Source organism: Somniosus microcephalus, chromosome 7, assembly GCF_052327205.1.
Source record: "Somniosus microcephalus isolate GS21.2 chromosome 7, FLI_Smic_1.0, whole genome shotgun sequence".
NCBI lineage: Eukaryota > Metazoa > Chordata > Chondrichthyes > Squaliformes > Somniosidae > Somniosus > Somniosus microcephalus.
Genome location: NC_140993.1, coordinates 170,648,695 through 170,667,539, shown reverse-complemented (window position 1 = coordinate 170,667,539; position 18,845 = coordinate 170,648,695).

The following is an 18,845-nucleotide window of genomic DNA, read 5'->3' as shown; positions in this document are numbered from 1 at the left end:
CAAGCGCTCGCTCATTCTGACTGACTTCATTGGTGGTAAAGTGTACATAATCGCCTGCCCTGGCAAACATGACATCGGTCACCTGGGTGATGCATTTTTGGGAGGCCGACTGCAAAAGCCTGCATATGTCTCCTGCAGATCCCTGGAAGGAGCCTGAGGTGAAGAAAGCGAGGGCGGTGGTCACTTTGACAGCCACTGGTAAAGCGTGGCCAGCACGTCCAGTTGGCAGCAGGTCTTTTTCCAGCAGGCTGCAAATGTCTGCCACCACCTGACATGATACCCTGAGCCTCCTGAGGCACTGCTGTTCAGACATGTCAAGGAAGCTGATCCTCTGCCTATATACCCGGTGTTGGGGGTATCGCCTCCTGCAACGTGCACCCCTGGCTCATCCCCTCTCTCCTGTGGAGCGCCAGGTCTGTGAGGAGAAGGCTGCTGCTGCGCCTGCTGGTGCTGCTGGTGGTGTTGGTGCTGGTGCTCAGCTTGGTGAAAGAGCACAAGCAGCACCTATGCTGATCTGATGTATGACAAATGGACAGTGGAAATCAGACGCACAAATCTGCAGTGTAGTGAGAGTGACCTCCAATGTTATGAAAATCACCTACAAAGTAGTAGAAACCACGTCCAAAGTTGTAGAAATCACCTGCAAAGTACTGAAAGCAAACTCTCAGAACAAGTGATGTGAGCAAAAGCCTTTCACTTAGGCAAGGAAGCAGGTGTGAGGTCTCAGTAATTATGCAATTTTTTTGCTTGTCATTTGTTCAGCCTCCTCAATTGCCACTTGCCTTGCTTTCACTAGCAAGGTCCAGGAAGCCGGGAAACCTGTGAATCCACAATGAAAGTTGAAAACTCCTGTTAAAAAAGCTGTTAATGACCTCTTAACAGCTTTAAATTTTCAACCCGCCTCTCCCGAGGGCGATTCTCGCACACAGCCAAATGTGCTCCAGTTAAATGCAGAAGTCAACGGGTTGGAGCCAGCTTCCCGATGCGCTGTCAATTTCAGTGCTTTTAACCACTCACCCGCTCCCAAACCCACTGACTCTTTGCTGTTAAAATTCCCCCCATTATGCCACTAAACATTTTCCAATCCCACACATTGTAGCCCTCAAGAACATGTCACACATTCCCTTCACTCAAGTTTAACTTCTGTTTTTCAGCCCCTCTCGCACTTATATTATTTCTATGGCCCTACAAAATAAGCACTGTCCATAAAAGGAGAAATGAAAAGATCAATATTTACTTAATGCTATTTACATTCCACATGTGGTTCCTCTTGGTCACCCTATCAGGTATGTTTGCCCTACTTCCTAAATTAATGCTGTATCTAAGTGCTCCCGGAGGGGTAACTGTAATGACAGGTCAAAGTTAGGCATTGCAGGCCTTGAGCCATTGGGTGCAGGGTTATTTTGAAATAACAAAAGATATAGAGCTATGAGGAGTGAGCAGGGCAATGGGATTAGTTTTGGATTACTTTAACAAAGATCCAACCCTGTGTTGTAAACTTCTGTGGTTCCAATCTTTATGCAAAAGCTGGAGTCACAGCTTAAAACGCAGCGGCTGCCAGCGCCCGCCCACTTCCGGGCATTTCCTCCAGCTTTTGAGAGCCCTGGCTGGAGTGGAAGGATGCGCAGCCACCTTGACAAGAGTGCACCTTGTCAGACACTTTTCTTGTTGTGAACCTGGTGCTGGAAACTTCACCTGGATGGCCAGAGATGAGCATGAGAGCGGTCCATAAGATGTGGGTAAGATGTCATTCCTCTTACTAAATGATCAATCTGACAGTGAAAGTCTTGTGCCCAAGGTCTCAATGGCGCCAGTCACAGTGGTTATGAGAGAATATAATATAGCTCTTCTCCAGATGGCCATGAAAAGCTCACTTGTTCCATGATACTCTGTACCTCTGTAAGTCCATCTAAAGGGAATGCAATTTAAAACATTTTTTATTCGCTTATGGGATCTGGGCGTCACTGGCAAGGCCAGCATTTATTGCCCATCCCTAATTGCCCTTGAGAAAGTGGTGGTGAGCCGCCTTCTTGAACCGCTGCAGTCCGTTTGGTGAAGGTACTCCCACCGTGCTTTTGGTAGGGAGTTCCAGGATTTTGACCCAGTGACGATGAAGGATCGGCGATATACTTCTAAGTCAGGATGGTGTGTGACTTGGAGGGGAACTTGGAGGTGGTGGTGTTCCCATGCACCTGCTGCCCTTGTCTTTCTAGGTGGAAGAAGTCATGGGTTTGGGAGGTGCTGCCGAAGAAGCCTTGGCGAATTGCTGCAGTGCATCTTGTAGATGGTACACACTGCAGCCACGGTGTGGTGGTGGTGGAGGGAGTGAATGTTTAAGGTGGTGGATGGGGTGCCAGTCAAGCGGGCTGCTTTGTCCTGGATGGTGTCTAGCTTCTTGAGTGTTGTTAGAGCTGCACTCATCCAGGCAAGTGGAGAGTATTCCATCACACTCCTTAATTTTGCCTTGGAGATGGTGGAAAGGCTTTGGGGATTCAGGAGGTGAGACACTCGCCGCAGAATACCTACCTAGCCTCTGACCTGCTCTTGTTGTCACAGTGTTTATGTGGCTGGTCCAGTTAAGTTTCTGGTTAATGGTGACCCCCAGGATGTTGATAGTGGGGGATTCGACGATAGTAATGCCATTGAAGGGGACATGGTTAGACTCTTGCTTGTTAGAGATAGTCATTGCCTGGCACTTCTGTGGCACGAATTATGTCAGATGTGCATGGTTGTACATTCTCAATTGCCACTTGTGGTAATAACCCTCCATGTGTAAAATATTCTTCTAATTCCCTTCCACTGCATTTTTCTAGTGATAATCCTAAATCCATGACCACTTGTTACCGATTTGCCAACCAACGTAAACAATCTTTCATTATTTACCCTTTCAACGTCTTTAATAATTTTATAAACCATCATTAGATTCCACCTATATAACAACAGAAAATGCTGGAAAAACTCAGCAGGCCAGGCAACATCCGTGGAGAGAAATTAGAGTCGACGTTTCGGGTCTAACCCTTTTTCAAAGCTGGAAAGGAAATGAAATAGATTGAAAGGCAGGGCTAGATTCCACCTCCCCACCTTAACCTTCTGGTGGAAAGGGCCTATTTTTTCAACCTTTATTTACAACTATTCATTCTGGTATCATTCTAGTGAATCTTTTCTCTACCCTTTCCATGGCTCTAATATCCTTGATGGAGTTTGCAGAATTCCACATAAAACTCCAGCTGTGGGCTAACCAGTGTCTTGTAGATTTCAACAATATTTCCTTGCATTTGAATCTGATGCCTTTATAAATAAAATCCAGAATTCCATTTACATTTTTATGGCCTTTTCTACCTGAATTCTCACCTTTAAAGATCTATGTATCTGCATTCCTCAATAAGAACATATGAACATAAGAATTAGGAACAGGAGTAGGCCATATGGCCCCTCGAGCCTGCTCCACCATTCAATAAGATCATGGCTGATCCATTTATCCACCCTATTAAAAATCCTACCATTTAGGGTATATGTCCTTTTACTGTTCTTCTTCCCCCCAAAAGATTACTTGATTATTCTAATGAGCCCATTCCTACAATTTAGGATGGAGTCCTGGGAAGAAGACAATTGAACCTCTCTCTACTGCAAATCCATTCAGGGTGGTGGAAAATGTGCTCTGCCACACTTCCAATAGCCTGAAAGGGTTTGTAAAAGTTCTAGACTCATCTTATGTGGCACCTTATCAAATTGTATTCCCTTTATCCATACTTCATTTCCTCAAAAAATTCAGTTAATTTTGTGAAGTACAACAACAACTTGCATTTCTATAGAGCCTTTAATAAAGTAAAATGAGCCAGGTTTTACAAATTCATTAGCAAAATACTGCGGATGCTGGAAATCTGAAATAACAACAGAAAATGCTGGAAACACTCAGCAGGTCAGGCAGCATTAAGGAGAGAGAAACAGAATCAACGTTTCGGGTTGTTATTTTACAAATTCATGTTGACTGTCTATTATTAGACAGTGTCATTTTAAATGTTCACCAATTTCACCTTGTAAATTGTATAAGGCTCCATTGGTGGTGTACATGGGTTGGAGAATTGGATCCCTGACCTCATGTACCCGATTTGAGTTGTGCTCAATTTTCTGAGATGTGATTTAGGGTGAGTAAGGAGGCCCACACTGCAGGCATGCACAAACTTTAATTAAATTGAAAATTTCAGGCACAGTTCTATCCCTAGCATTTACCTCATCCATAGAAAGTGGGCGCATGACTGAACCAGGCCTAGCTCATCCATAGAAAGTGGGCGCATGACTGAACCAGGCCTAGCTCATCCATAGAAAGTGGGCGCATGACTGAACCAGGCCTAGCTCATCCATAGAAAGTGGGCGCATGACTGAACCAGGCCTAGCTCATCCATAGAAAGTGGGCGCATGACTGAACCAGGCCTAGCTCATCCATAGAAAGTGGGCGCATGACTGAACCAGGCCTAGCTCATCCATAGAAAGTGGGCGCATGACTGAACCAGGCCTAGCTCATCCATAGAAAGTGGGCGCATGACTGAACCAGGCCTAGCTCATCCATAGAAAGTGGGCGCATGACTGAACCAGGCCTAGCTCAATTTGGAATGCTTCTTGCAGCAAGTTTGCTGTTTCAGTTGATGTTCAGTTTAGTTTTTTAACTAGTGGCATTTTTCTTTTTGTGCGCTGAACATCTTGCGTAATTATATTTTCCTTTCTCTGCCTTGTTGGTGAAGCCTTCGGTTTGTTTAATCACACTTCCTAAGTCTTGCCAATTATTGCTGAAGTGTAAGGCGTATCTAACAAAGCTGAGAGGATGGAAATCTCTTTTGGTGTTGCCATATTGCTGCATGAATTAGATGACGAGGGTGAATCCCTGAAAGGATAAAATATTTAATGCCCAAGCTTCTGTCAGTGCCCAAGGATTGTGTTTGCAGACCATGCCTCTCCTTATTGGGTAGATCAGAGAAAATCTGTCATCACCACCTTTGCTTCACTGCAGCATTTGTGGCTGCTGTAGGCTGACTTACTAACAAATTCAAGGACAGGGGTGGCTCTTCCTCTAGTTCTGAAGGTCATTGTGACATTAAAGTTTTATGCAACCGGACTCTTCTAGGCCACCACAAGGACATCTGTTAGATAAGCCAGTGTACAGCTCATACCTGTATAAAGCAAATAACTGATGACATGTTTGCCAAGGGAACATCCTACATCACTTTCCCAATGGAAAGGTGATACAGGTAGACTACCCTTTATCCGGACTTCCGAAAACCGAAACCCTCGAAAAACCGAAGGTTTTTTCGGTCAGCGTAAGTCCAGCGTAAGTCGTGCGCACGACCTCCCGCGGACCCCCCGCGGACCCCCGCCGGTCCCGACCCCCCCGCGGACCCCCGCCGACCCCGACCCCCGCCGACTTATGCTGAGCGTCAGCGTAAGTCGTGTGCACGACCCCCCGCCGACCCCCCCGCCGACCCCCCCGCCGGCCCCGACCCCCGCGGACCCCCGCCGACCCCGACCGTAAGTCGGCGGGGGTCGGGGTCGGCGGGGGTCCGCGGGGGGGTCGGCGCCAGCGGGGGTCCGCGGGGGGGTCGGGGCCGGCGGGGGTCCGCGGGGGGGTCGGCGGGGGTCCGTGGGGGGGTCGGCGGGGGTCGGGGCCGGCGGGGGTCCGCAGGGGGGTCGGCGGGGGGGTCGGCAGGGGTCGGGGCCGGCGGGGGTCCGCGGGGGGGTCGGCGGGGGTCGGGGCCGGCGGGGGTTGGCAGGGGGTCGTGCGCACGACCCCCCGCCGACCCCTGCCGACCCACCTTCCGAAATCCGAAATTCTCCGAAAACCGAAACACGGCTGGTCCCGAGGTTTTCGGATAAAGGATAGTCTACCTGTACTAACTAGAGAAGACACAGGATTTTTACTGCCTGAGAGACTTCCAAAGAGTCTGGGACATTATAGAGGGAAACCGCGTGGCCATCAGTGCTCTACACATCAACAGGAAGGAGTACAACTCCTTAAATGTACAGATGGTTTCAGACCACACAAATGTAATTCCACAGCCATGATATCCTGCATCATGATGCTTTTATTTTGCTGTAGTCCATGGTGCCACAGAATGAACTGATGACTCCCAATAGAAACCCTACACAGCAGCAACTGTTATCATCAGGCATAAGGATGCTGAACTAGTTGTTTGCATTGCTTGGACTAGGTACCAGCCAAAGACTCGAAATCATTTCCATCTGCTGTATGCTGCATGGTTCTGCCATCCAAAGAGAAAAGAGCAGGATGGAGAGCAGGCCTGTGGGGCTTCAGGCTCAAAGCAAGAGGAGGAGGAAGAGGAGAAGGTGTCATGGAAGGAGCTGAGGTGCAGACCAGGAGATTGGTCCAGAACTCTGAGAAGTATTGAACAACTTTTTTTTCCAAGGAAATTCCACACGAGAAGTGGCGAGTAGCATTCATGTCACTTATGTACAAGGCAATGGCCTTCTCCAAAATATAAAACCCAACTACCAGTAGTGGTAATGTCACTGGGCTAGTAATCCAGAGGCCTGGACTAATGATCCGGAAACGTGAGTTCAAATCCCAACACGGCAGCTGGGGAATTTAAATTCAGTTAATTAAATAAATCTGGAACAAAAAGCTAGTATCAGTAATGGTGACCATGAAACTATCGGATTGCCATAAAAACCCATCTGGTTCACTAATGTCCTTTAGGGAAAGAAATCTGCCGTCTTTACCTGGTCTGGCCTATATGTGACTCCAGACCCACTGCAATGTGGTTGACTCTTAACTGCCCACTGAAGTGGCCTAGCAAGCCACTCAGTTGTAACAAACCGCTACGAAACAAAATAATAAGAAAGAAACCAGACGGACCACCCGGCATTGACCTCGGCACCGGTACACCCAGCCCAGGCAACCCTGCAAAGTCCTCCTCACCAACATCTGGGGACTTGTGACAACATTGGGAGAGCTGTCCCACAGACTAGTCAAGCAACAGCCTGACTTAGTCATACTCACAGAATCATACCTTTAAGCCAATGCCCCAAACTCCTCCATCGCCATCCCTGGGAATGTCCTGTCTCATCGGCAGGACAGATCCACCAGGAGTGGTGGCACAGTGGTATACAGTTGGGAAGGAGTGACTCTGGGAGTCCTCAACATTAACTCCAGACCCCATGAAGTCTCATGGCTTCAGGTCAAGCATGGGCAAGGAAACCTCCTGCTGATCACCACCTACCGCCCTCCCTCAGCTGATGAATCAGTACTCCTCCATGTTGAACACCACTTGGAAGAAGCACTGAGAGTAGGGGTAGGGGATTTCAATGTCCATCACCAAGAGTAGCTCGGTAGCACAACTACTAACTGAGCTGGCTGGGTCCTGAAGGACATAGCTGCCAGTCTGGGCCTGCGACAGGTGGTGAGAGAACCAACACGAGGGAAAAACCTACTTGACCTCATCCTCACCAATCTACCTGTCGCAGATGCATCTGTCCGTGACAGTATTGGTAGCAGTGACCACCGCACAGTCATTGTGGAGATTAAGTCCCGTATTCACACTGAGAACACCCTCCATCGTGTTGTGTGGCACTACCACCGTGCTAAATGGGATAGATTCAGAACAGACCTAGCAGCTCAAAACTGGGCATCCATGAGGCACTGTGGGCCATCAGCAGCAGTAGAATTATATTCCACCTAAATCTGTAACCTCATGGCCCGCCATATCCCTCACTCTACCATTACCATCAAGCCAGGGGACCAACCCTGGTTCAATAAGGAGTGTAGAAGAGCCTACTAGGAGCAGCACCAGGTGTACCTAAAAATGAGGTGCCAACCTGGGGAAGCTGCAACACAGGACTACATGCATGCTAAACAGCAGAAGCAGCAGGCTATAGCCAGGGCTAAGCGATCCCACAATCAACAGATCAGATCAAAGCACTGCAGTCCTGCCATATCCAGCCGTGAATGGTGGTGGACCATTAAACAACTAATGGGAGGAGAAGGCTCCATGAATATCCCCATCCTCAATGATGGTGGAGCCCAGCACGTGAGTGCAAAAGACAAGGCTGAAGCATTTGCAACCATCTTCAGCCAGAAGTGCTGAGTGGATGATTCATATCGGCCTCCTCCTGCAGTCCCCACCATCGCAGAAGCCAGTCTTCATCCAGTTCGATTCACTCCACGTGATATCAAGAAACCGCTGAGTGCACTGGATACAGCAAAGGCTATGGGCCCCCCTGATAACATCTTGGCTGTTGTGCTGAAGACTTGTGCTCCAGAACAAGCCGCGCCGATAGCCAAGCTGTTCCAGTACAGCTACAACACTGGCATCTGTCCGACAATGTGGAAAACTGCCCAGGTATGTCCTGTCCACAAAAAGCAAGACAAATCCAATCTGGCCAATTACCGCCCCATCAGTCTACTCTCAATCATCAGCAAAGTGATGGAAGGTGTTGTCAAGCGACACTTACTCACCAATAACCTGCTCACTGATGCCCAATTTGGGTTCCGCCAAGACCACTCAGCTCCCGAGCTCATTGCAGCCTTAGTCCAAACATGGACAAAGGATCTGAATTCCAGTGAGGTGAGAGTGACTGCCCTTGACATCAAGGCAGCATTTGACCGAGTGTGACATGAAGGAGCCCCAGTAAAATTGAAATCAATGGGAATTGGGGGGGAAACTCTCCACTGGCTGGAGTCATACCTAACACAAAGGAAGATGGTTGTGGTGATTGAAGATCAATCATCACAGCCCCAGGACATTGCTGCAGGATTTCCTCAGGGCAGTGTCCTAGGCCCAACCATCTGCAGCTGCTGCATCAATGACCTTCCCTCCAACATAAGGTCAGAAATGGGGATGTTCGCTGATGACTGCACAGTGTTCAGTGCCATTCACAAATCGTCAGGAAAATGAAGCAGTCCATGCCCGGCAATGTTCAGGCTTGGGCTGATAAGTGGCAGTTAACATTCGTACCACAGAAGTGCCAGGCAATGACTATCTCCAACAAGGGAGAGTCTAACCACCTCCCCTTGTCATTCAATGGCATTACCATTGCCAAATCCCCCACCATCAACATCCTGGGGGGTCACCACTGACCAGAAACTTAACTGGACCAGCCACATAAATACTGTGGCAACAAGAGCAGGTCAGAGGCTGGGTATTCTGCGATGAGTGTCTCACCTCCTGACTCCCCAAAGCCTTTCCACCATCTACAAGGCACAAGTAAGGAGTGTGATGGAATACTCTCCACTTGCCTGGATGAGTGCAGCTCCAACAACACTCAAGAAGCTCGACACCATACAGGACAAAGCAGCCCGCTTGATTGGCACCCCATCCACCACCTTTAACATTCACTCCCTCCACCACCGGCGTACTGTGGCTGCAGTGTGTACCATCTACAAAATGCACTGCAGCAACTCGCCAAGGCTTCTTCGGCAGCACCTCCCAAACCCGCGACCTCTTCCACCTAGGAGGACATGGGCAGCAGGCGCATGGGAACACCACCACCTCCAAGTTCACTTCCAAGTCACACACCATTCTGACTTAGAAGTATATCGCCGATCCTTCATCGTCGCTGGGTCAAAATCTTGGAACTCCCTACCTAACAGCACTGTGGGAGTACCTTCACCACACGGACTGCAGCGGTTCAAGAAGGCAGCTCACCCCCACCTTCTCAAGGGCAACTAGGGAGGGGCAATAACTGCTGGCCTTGCCAGCGATGCCCACATCCCATAAACCGAATAAAAAAATCTTCAACCATCATCACTGAGTCCCCATCATAAAAATGAAAATTTATTCCATATCAATGCTACAGATAGAGTAGACATGCAGAATGGAGCCCATTCTGAACCCACTATATCATGAACAAAATCTGCACTCACATGTATTTAGTTTTGGTTTTGTGAAGGGTCTCTCAAATATTTAGGGGGAAAAATTCGGTGGTGTCCCCTTTGGGGCGTTAACTTTGCTGGGGGGCTACATTTAGCGCCCCAAAAAAGTTAGCAGCCCTGCACCATGTTAAGTCCGTGAATGATTGAGACATGGACCAGCAGGAGTGAAAACAAACAAGTCTTTACTGGTGGAAGTCAGTAGTGAAAACTAAACAACAGAGGCTCTCTAGCGCCTTTTATACAGGGGTGGTCACTGCCGGTACTGCAGTCTGAGACCAGTTATTCTCTTAAAGGTACATACACAACAATTCCTCCCCTTTTAGATAAACAGTACATAACATTCATTTAACAACTAAATGATAACGAATTACAATCACAATTACTGTTGCAAGATACATTAGTTAAGTTTAAGCAATTATAAGTTCAGTCTTTGAGGAGGCTTCCTGATTCTGTCTGGATAACGCCTCTTTGGGGTATCAGGTTCTTCTGGCAATGTTGCGTCGGGATCAATGTCTTTGTTTGGTTCATCTGCTTCCAATATTACCGGTTCTGCGGTAGCTGCAATTGGAACGTCAATTTCATTACCAGGTGTATCAGATCGTGGTGTGGAGTTGACGTTTTCCAGTGACTCTAGAACCTGGTCAGCATGGCGTCTTACAATGCTCTCCCCAACGTCTACGGTATACATGAGAGGTCCTTGTCGTGTACAAATCGTTCCTGGCTGCCATTTCTCAGTGCGGTAGTCCCGGGCCAAAACTGGTTGACCTATCTTAAAACTCCTGGTCGGCCTTTCATTCATATTCTGAAACTGCCTGTTCTCCACATCTCTTCGGACGTTTGGCTTAACCAAATCCAAGCGGCATTGTAGTCTTCGATTGAAGAACATCATGGCTGGAGTTTGGTTGGTAACCGCATGTGTCGCATTCCGGTAGGCAAACAAGAAGTTGTCCACCTTGTGTTGTAGGGGTATATCTTCATTACACATTGCCTTGATAGCCTTCTTGAATGTTTGGACAAACCTCTCGGCCAATCCATTAGTGGCTGGATGATATGGGGCAGATGTGTAATGCTTAACGCCATTGTTCTTTAAGAACCTCCGGAACTCTTCAGACACAAACTGTGGTCCATTGTCAGAGCAAATCTGTTCAGGCAGCCCATTCCTGGCGAATATGGTTCGCAAAACTGTGATAGTTTTTTCCGTGGTGGTTGAGGACATTTTTATTACCTCTAGCCACTTTGAATGTGCATCCACCGCAATTAAAAACATCAAGTCCATGAAGGGACCAGCAAAATCAATGTGCACCCTTTGCCATGGAGATGAGGGCCACTCCCATGGATGCAGAGGAGCTTGTGGTGGGGCGTTTTGGACCTTCTGGCATCCTGCACAGCTCTTGGTCATCTCTTCGATTTCTCTATCGATTCCCGGCCACCACACAAACGCTCTGGCTAAGTTCTTCATTTTTACCCCACCCAGATGACGCTCATGAAGCTCATTGAGCACTCTATCCATCAACTTAGGTGGAATTACTACTCTGGATCCACACATCAAGGTTCCTCTGCACACTGACAGCTGTTCTCTTCTCGGCGAGAATGCTGGCAGCAGTGGTTCGCCATGTGCTGGCCATCCCTTCACCGTTAAATCATAGACCCGTGATAGTGTCGGGTCATTCCGTGTTTCCTTTTCTATGTCTGCATTCGTCACAGGGAGACATTCGACTATGGTCGAGTGGAATAACTCCATTGGATCCACTGCAAGGTCTTCTTCCACCGTTGGCAACGGTAGGCGTGACAATCCATCAGCATTTCCATGCTGTTTAGTTCCTTTGTACTCGATGTCATATTGGTGTGCCCCTAGGAAAAGGGACCATCTCTGCAGCCGTTGTGCCGTCATTATCGGTGCGCCCTTCTGATGGTTGAAAATGGAGACAAGAGGTTGATGATCGGTTAGTAGAGTAAATTTTTGACCGTGCAGATAGTGATTGAAGTTCTTCACCCCCCACACTAGGCTGAGGGCCTCTCTGTCAATCTGGGCGTAGTTACGCTCGGCAGAAGTTAACAAGCGTGACGCAAAAGCTATCGGCCTCTCTAAACCATCAAGGAATTTATGTGACAGTACCGCCCCAATGCCGTAGGGAGACGCATCACACGCCAGCCTGATTGGCAGTGCTGGGTTGTAGTGAGCCAATACTTCCCTTGAAGTGATTAAGTCCTTACTCTTCTGAAAAGCATGCTTACAATCATCGTTCCATTTCCATGCTACCCCCGTTCGTAGCAGGTCGTTCAGTGGGTGCAGAATTGTCGACAAATTTGGCAAAAACTTATGATAGTAATTCACCAACCCGAGGAATGACCTCAGTTGCGACACATTTTCAGGCGCTGGGACCTTAACAACCGCTTCAATTTTGTCAGGGGACTTATGTAACCCCTCTTCATCAATCACGTGGCCACAATACGATATCTGTTTCTTAAAAAATTCGCACTTGGGGCGGTTGGCTCGCAGCCCATGTTCCCGTAGTCTGGTGAGCACCTGTTCTAGGTTGTTAAGGTGTTCACTGTCATCTTCACCTGTTACAAGGATGTCGTCCAAGTAACACTGAGTCCCCGGAATCCCTTGCAGGACTTGTTCCATCGCTCTTTGCCATATCGCCGGAGCCAATGCTACTCCGAATACCAATCGATGATACTGGTAAAGACCTTTGTGAGTGTTTATCATGAGATACTTCCTAGAGGAGTCTTCAACCTCCATCTGCAAATATGCTTGTGCTAGGTCAATTTTTGTAAAACGCTTCCCTCCAGACAGTGAGGCGAAGATGTCTTCTATCCTTGGAAGAGTACTGTGTGAAGGACAGGGTTCACCGTCACCTTGAAATCCCCACAGATGCGAATCTTCCTTGGCTCTCTGGACTTATTGCTTAACGTTTTCTTCATGACAGGAACGATGGGTGTCGCCCACTCGCTCCAGTCGACCTTAGACAACACGCCCGCCTTCTCCAGATTCTCCAGCTCTGCCTCGATGGCTGGGCGAATTGCATATGGTACCGGTCTTGCTTTGAAAAACTTGGGAACTGCATTCTCTTCTATTTTTATCGAGGCGGTTACGCCTTTAAGCGTGCCCAGTTCTTGTTGAAATACCTCTTTGGCGTTAGCTAAGATTGTTGACAATCGCCCAGGAGTGACGTCTTCATCTTTTTTACCGTCCACCGTCCTTGCATGAATGGAATGCCAATCTAAGTTTATCTTCCTGATCCATTCCCATCCCAATAACGGTGGTCCACCATTTGGCAGTATGTAGAGATACAATTTCCGTATTTTCTTGCCATTGTATTCGACAGGCACCCTTATTTTTCCTCTGGGGTATACTTTTTGCCCCGTATACGTCGTCAAGATGATGGATGTCTCTCTCAAGGGTATGTGTGAAAATAGCCGCTCGTAGTCTCGTCGATTCATGACGGTTAGCGCTGATCCTGTATCCAATTCCATTTTAACTTGGGACCATGCTATCGTGAGAGTGACCCAAATGGTTCGGTGATCCTCTTTTGCGATTACATTGTGAAGTTTGAGACAGCTTAGCCTCCTGTTTCCGGATTCACTATCGCTCATATGGTCTTCGGAACTACTGTCCGTCATCTTTTGTACTTTCTTGTACGGTTCCTTAGTAGCCTTTTTGTTGTCGCTGGTCTTCTTCCCAGACCTGCAAACTCGTGCAATGTGTCCAATCTTCTCGCATTGTCTGCATATTTTGTCTTTGGACCAGCAGTCCTTCTGGTCATGGTTAGTTCTGCCGCAGTGATAACATTTTGCAAATCCCCGTGTCATTTCATGGGTGCCGTATTCCTGTGGTTTTTGTTGAATTTCTGCAGCTCCCCTGGCTGCTGCTTCATACGATACTGCCACGCTGAAAGCCTTATCTAGTGTCAGCTCTTTTTCTGAGAGTAACTTCATCTGTGTTCCTTCACTCAGGAGTCCACAGACAAATTTGTCCCGTAGGGTATCTGCCAGTCCTGCTCCGAACTGGCAGTGCTTTGATAGCTTGCGTAGTTCCGTAAGATACTCAGCATTGCTCTCATCTTTGTGCTGAGTTCTCCTGTGGAATTTAAATCTTTCTGCTATCAACAGCTGTGCAGGGTTTAAGTGTTCCTGTAGGACAGCAACAATTTCGTTAAAACTCTTCGCCTTCGGTTTGGCTGGAGTAATCAGGTCCCGCAATAGGCCGTACGTTCTAGCGCCCATTAAGTTTAGCAATATCGATGCCTTTTTCCCCTCTGCTATTTCGTTTGCCTCGAAATATACCTCGACTCTTTCCACATACGTGGTCCAGTCCTCTAATGTATTATCAAAAGCAGTGATACAGCCAGTCTTTGGCATCTTGCAAATCTAAAATGGCGCCTCCCGCGCTTTGCCTTCTTCCCCGCTGTTGTTAGCGCTGCTTTCCACGGTTTCTTGTGCGTTAAATATTGATTCTTTTTCTTTTATTATTTTCCCGTTGTGGAGCGGACCCTCTGGGACACTTCCCTCCCTCTTCTTAGGTCCGAACGCTGCCCGGCTTCGAAGCACCGGCCGCGCCCTGTGTGCTCCACCCTCTCTCTCTCTCTCTGCTTCCCGACTCGCTGCCCAGCCCCGTTGAAAAGCCACCCGATCGAGCTTCAGCCCGCCGCAGCCCAGGAAGGATCAGAGCACTACCTGCCACCAGCCTGATTAGCTGGGAAACCACAGACCGAGGAACCCAGCCTGGCTCTGGACAGTCTCTCCTGCAAGTTTTCAAACCGATGATTGACGGTCGACGCCCGTTTCCCGAGTTTCTTTGGACTCTATTTTTTTTTCTTTCTTCTGGCTCCGACCTTCAACAACATCGTCTGAGGTGCTGCCGAGTTGCAGGTAAGTTCGTTTCTTACTCGTCGCCAGTGTTAAGTCCGTGAATGATTGAGACATGGACCAGCAGGAGTGAAAACAAACAAGTCTTTACTGGTGGAAGTCAGTAGTGAAAACTAAACAACAGAGGCTCTCTAGCGCCTTTTATACAGGGGTGGTCACTGCTGGTACTGCAGTCTGAGACCAGTTATTCTCTTAAAGGTACATACACAACACACCATAAATTTAATGGCAACGCCCTAAGCAGGCGGCGGGGCGCCACTGGAAGTGCCGGGCTGAGCGATCGCAGCCGACATCCCGAATATAAAAGGGGAAGGGGCCAGGTGCTGGCAGGCGGCCAAAAAAAATGGCCTCCCGACACTTGCCTTTTAACTTACGCTGCCGCGGCTGCATAAACGTCACCCTGACCCTGTTAGACATATTGTCCGGCGATAGGCCAGGGGGCGCAACTGAAGTTTGCGGCTGGGGTGCGAGCGGGGCACTGCCATCATTGTCGCAGGGCACTACCGACGTCACTAACCTCCCGCTGAATTTTGCGGGAGGTGTTTGCAGTGCCGCGCCCGGGCGCTAGGGGCTTTGCATCCTGTTAGCGCCCTCAGGGGCACTAACAGGAAGCGCAAAGCAACCCAATTGTCCCCCTAGTTAGTTCTTTGTTTTGTGAGGGGTCTCTCAAATGCAGACTTTTTACCAGAGTTGGAGCTCAATTATGCAGTTCTGCATATAGATTGTGAGAGCTTGTAATGGGTGAGTAGTAAATATGGAGAGGTTGACAGGCAACATTTTGTTGCAAGCAAGCTTACCATGCCTTTTTCTGGATCCAGCAGATACTATACTCAGTGTTGAGTCTGGCTGCCACATCCTGCCAGTCATGGTGCACTGCTGTCTTGTAGGGGTCAAACCCCCCTTGCACCCACCCACCTAACCCCCATATTCGTCTCTAAGCTTTTCCAGCAGCCTTTATGGACCAGATATCCCTATTCTCTTTACCAGCCATCAACCAAGGGGTGGTAGGAGATATGCCTTTGTGCCACTTGCAACAGACTTAATTCTGTGCTCTAACATTGGGTTCACTTCACTTGCTTTTGGCTTGCCAAGTTTTTGCAAGCACAAAGATAGCCTTTAAAAAGGCTGACAATTAAAAAAAAACTATCCCCCATATTCGCCTCTAAGCTTTTACAGCAGCCTTTATGGACCAGATATCCTGCTCCTATCCCTATTCAGGATGCTCCCTGCATCTAACTCAAGGGACGCAGACAGGGCCCAAAAGCCTGGGACTCGATTTAAAATGTTGCCCGGCACCAGATTCACAGAGGGACACAGAGAGGCCCCAAAGCCTGGCACTCGATTTAAACCGCCCAGCCCAAAACAGCCCTGGCAAAGCCGGGCTCCCCCCAGCTAGTCTATATATATAAACGGATACTTCTTTCTGTCTGTCCTTCTGTCTGTCCTTCTGTCTGTCCTTCTGTCTGTCCTCACGTGTGCGTCTGTCCGGCTATGCGCTCGAAAGTTACAGAGCGTACCTACGCGTGCGTTACGTCGGAAGAAAGCTCACCGTTCCAAAACGATGGTAAGCATATTTACGTTTCGGCCGGACAAAAATTGCGCCCGCGGTATCCGAAAAACCTTCAAAATTCCGCTCATTAGCATCTCATTAGCCGCTCATTAGCGACAGAGTGACCTCGAGGTCGACCAATCGCACGCCAGGTTCCTGGCGCGTGCAGCCGGGCCCTCCTACGGTCGAGTGATGGGACGATTGACCAATCCTACGCTTTGGTGACCTGACGGTCGACTAATCGGTGCGTGTGTGGGCGGGCCTTATCGTTCTGAACCGAGGTGAGTAGCCGCCATCTTGCTTCCATTCTTTTTCCTGCTTTCTGCGTCTTTCTTTTCAAATATACATTTCCAGCAAAATAAAATTGCTTTTATTAAATTGTTTTAAAAAAAACTTCATTCATTTGTAAATATTTTCTCTAACCTGAAGATTCTTTTTCCTACCTTTCCCCGTTTTTGTTAGGCCTCAAAGCCTGGGCCTTTCTTGCCCAGCCAGGCCCGAGCTAGGTAATTGTCCCACGGCTTCTGCTAAGCTCCTCACCCCCGCCGTGTCACGTTACCCGGGGCAATGGATTTCAGCCACGAGGGTCACGAGGGTCAGGGTGCGCGCGCAGCAGGAGCAGCTGAGACGCGGCGTCTCTCTCTGTTCCCCGCTCGGCTCAGGTGGGGGGGCGGGCTCTCGGGAGTGCGGATCTCGGGCGGGGCTTGGTGAGCGGGAAGGTGCGTGCGCAGCAGGAGCAGCTGAGACGCAGCGTCTCTCTCTGTTCCCCGCTCGGCTCGGGCGGGGGTGGCGGGGCTCTCGGGAGTGCGGATCTCGGGCAGGGCTTGGTGAGCGGGAAGGGTTACCCCGGCAACCGGGCCCGCCGGCCATCTCTCACAGCCGCAATCGGTGGACTTGAAGTCAGCTCGGGAGGGCGGGGCTCCGGAGAGCGGGAGGGCGGGGGGCCGGTGCTCGGGAGATCGGGCCTCTGGAGTTCGGTGCTTGGTTGGGGGGGGGGGCGAGCCTCGGGAGATCGGGGGGGGGCGTGGGGGGGGCGAGCCTCGGGAGATCGGGGGGGCGGGGCTCCGGAGATCCGGGGGCGGCGGAGATCGGGGGGGCGGGGCTCGGGAGATCGGGGGGGACGGGGCTCGGGAGATCGGGGGGGCGGGGCTCGGGAGATCGGGGGGCGGGGCTCGGGAGATCGGGGGGCGGGGCTCGGGTGATGGGGGGCGGAGATCAGGGGGCTCGGGGACTCTTCCCCCTTCCCCCCCTCCCCTCCCCCTTCTCCTCTTCCCCCCCTTCCCTTCCCCCCCTTCCCCTCCTTCCCCCCATCCCCTTCCCCTCCCCCATCCCCTTCCCCCCTCCCCTTCCCCCCCCCATCCCCCCCATCCCCTTCCCCCCCTCCCCTTCCCCTCTTCCCCCTCTCCCCTTCCCCCCCCCTTCCCCCCTCCCCTTCCCCCCAGTCGCTCTCTCTCTTCCCCCTAGTCGCTCTCTTCCCCCCAGTCGCTCTCTCTCTTCCCCCCAGTCGCTCTCTCTCTTCCCCCCAGTCGCTCTCTCTCTCTCTTCCCCCCAGTCGCTCTCTCTCTCTCTTCCAACAACAGCATGCCCTCAAAAGACCCTCGGCACCGCCGGGCACTTTAGCTAGTGCACAATAAATGCATTCTAATTAGCTTCAGGTGATTTATTTAAGCTTGAATGCCCATTTCAAAAAGCAGGCAGCCAATAGGGTAGACAGAGAACTTGAATGTCAGTGCAATCCAATTTAAGCTCACCATTGAAAGGCTGTGTCAGAAACTGCTGGAAATTAATGAACAAAAGAAATCCATGTTGATTTCCACGCCTAAATAGCGGATATCCATTTGCAGCACGTGAATTAGTAAAATCTATTCTATATAATGCAAAGTAGTTCTTCTTATGCCAGTGACATGAGAGCCAGTACAAAATGTTGGGTTGTAATGTGATAATCATCCTGTCATATCTCTTTGACACTCTGTGAGGAAGAGATTAAGGCCTAGAAATTCAGTATCGCTACGTTTGGGGCGCTACAGTCGAGTGTGTGCTAAATTTAGCGCCCGGCGAAATTTAGCGCCACCTTCACCGAAATTGAGTTGCATCGCCCCAAGAGGTTGCTGCTGCGCTAAAGCAGGCGGTGCACGACTATCCTAAGGCGCTAAGCCGGCGAGCCGAGGTGCTACCACCGAGGGCGGGCGCAGTGCAGGTGCGGCGAGTTAGCGATTGCAAGCAGACACGCTGGCGCCGGTCACCTCTTAAAGGGGGAGGGTCGATTTGGCTTGCAGCCACGCCCTGCACATTGGAGCCCTGATTCTAGGCCTGGACAGAGCTGCTGCGACATCGTTACGCCTACGACCATGGAGAAGGCCAGGGTGCAAGCGCAGCGCTTCAGTGAGGGGGCCCTGAAGGTTCTGGTTGGCGCAGTGGAGCGCAGGCGACCTATCCTCTTTCCTGACAGTGGCAGGAGGCCGCTGCCCAGCGAATATAGAAAAGCTTGGAGGGAGGTGGCACACAGAGTGACCTCCAGCAGCATGGTCCCTAGGACCCCAACGC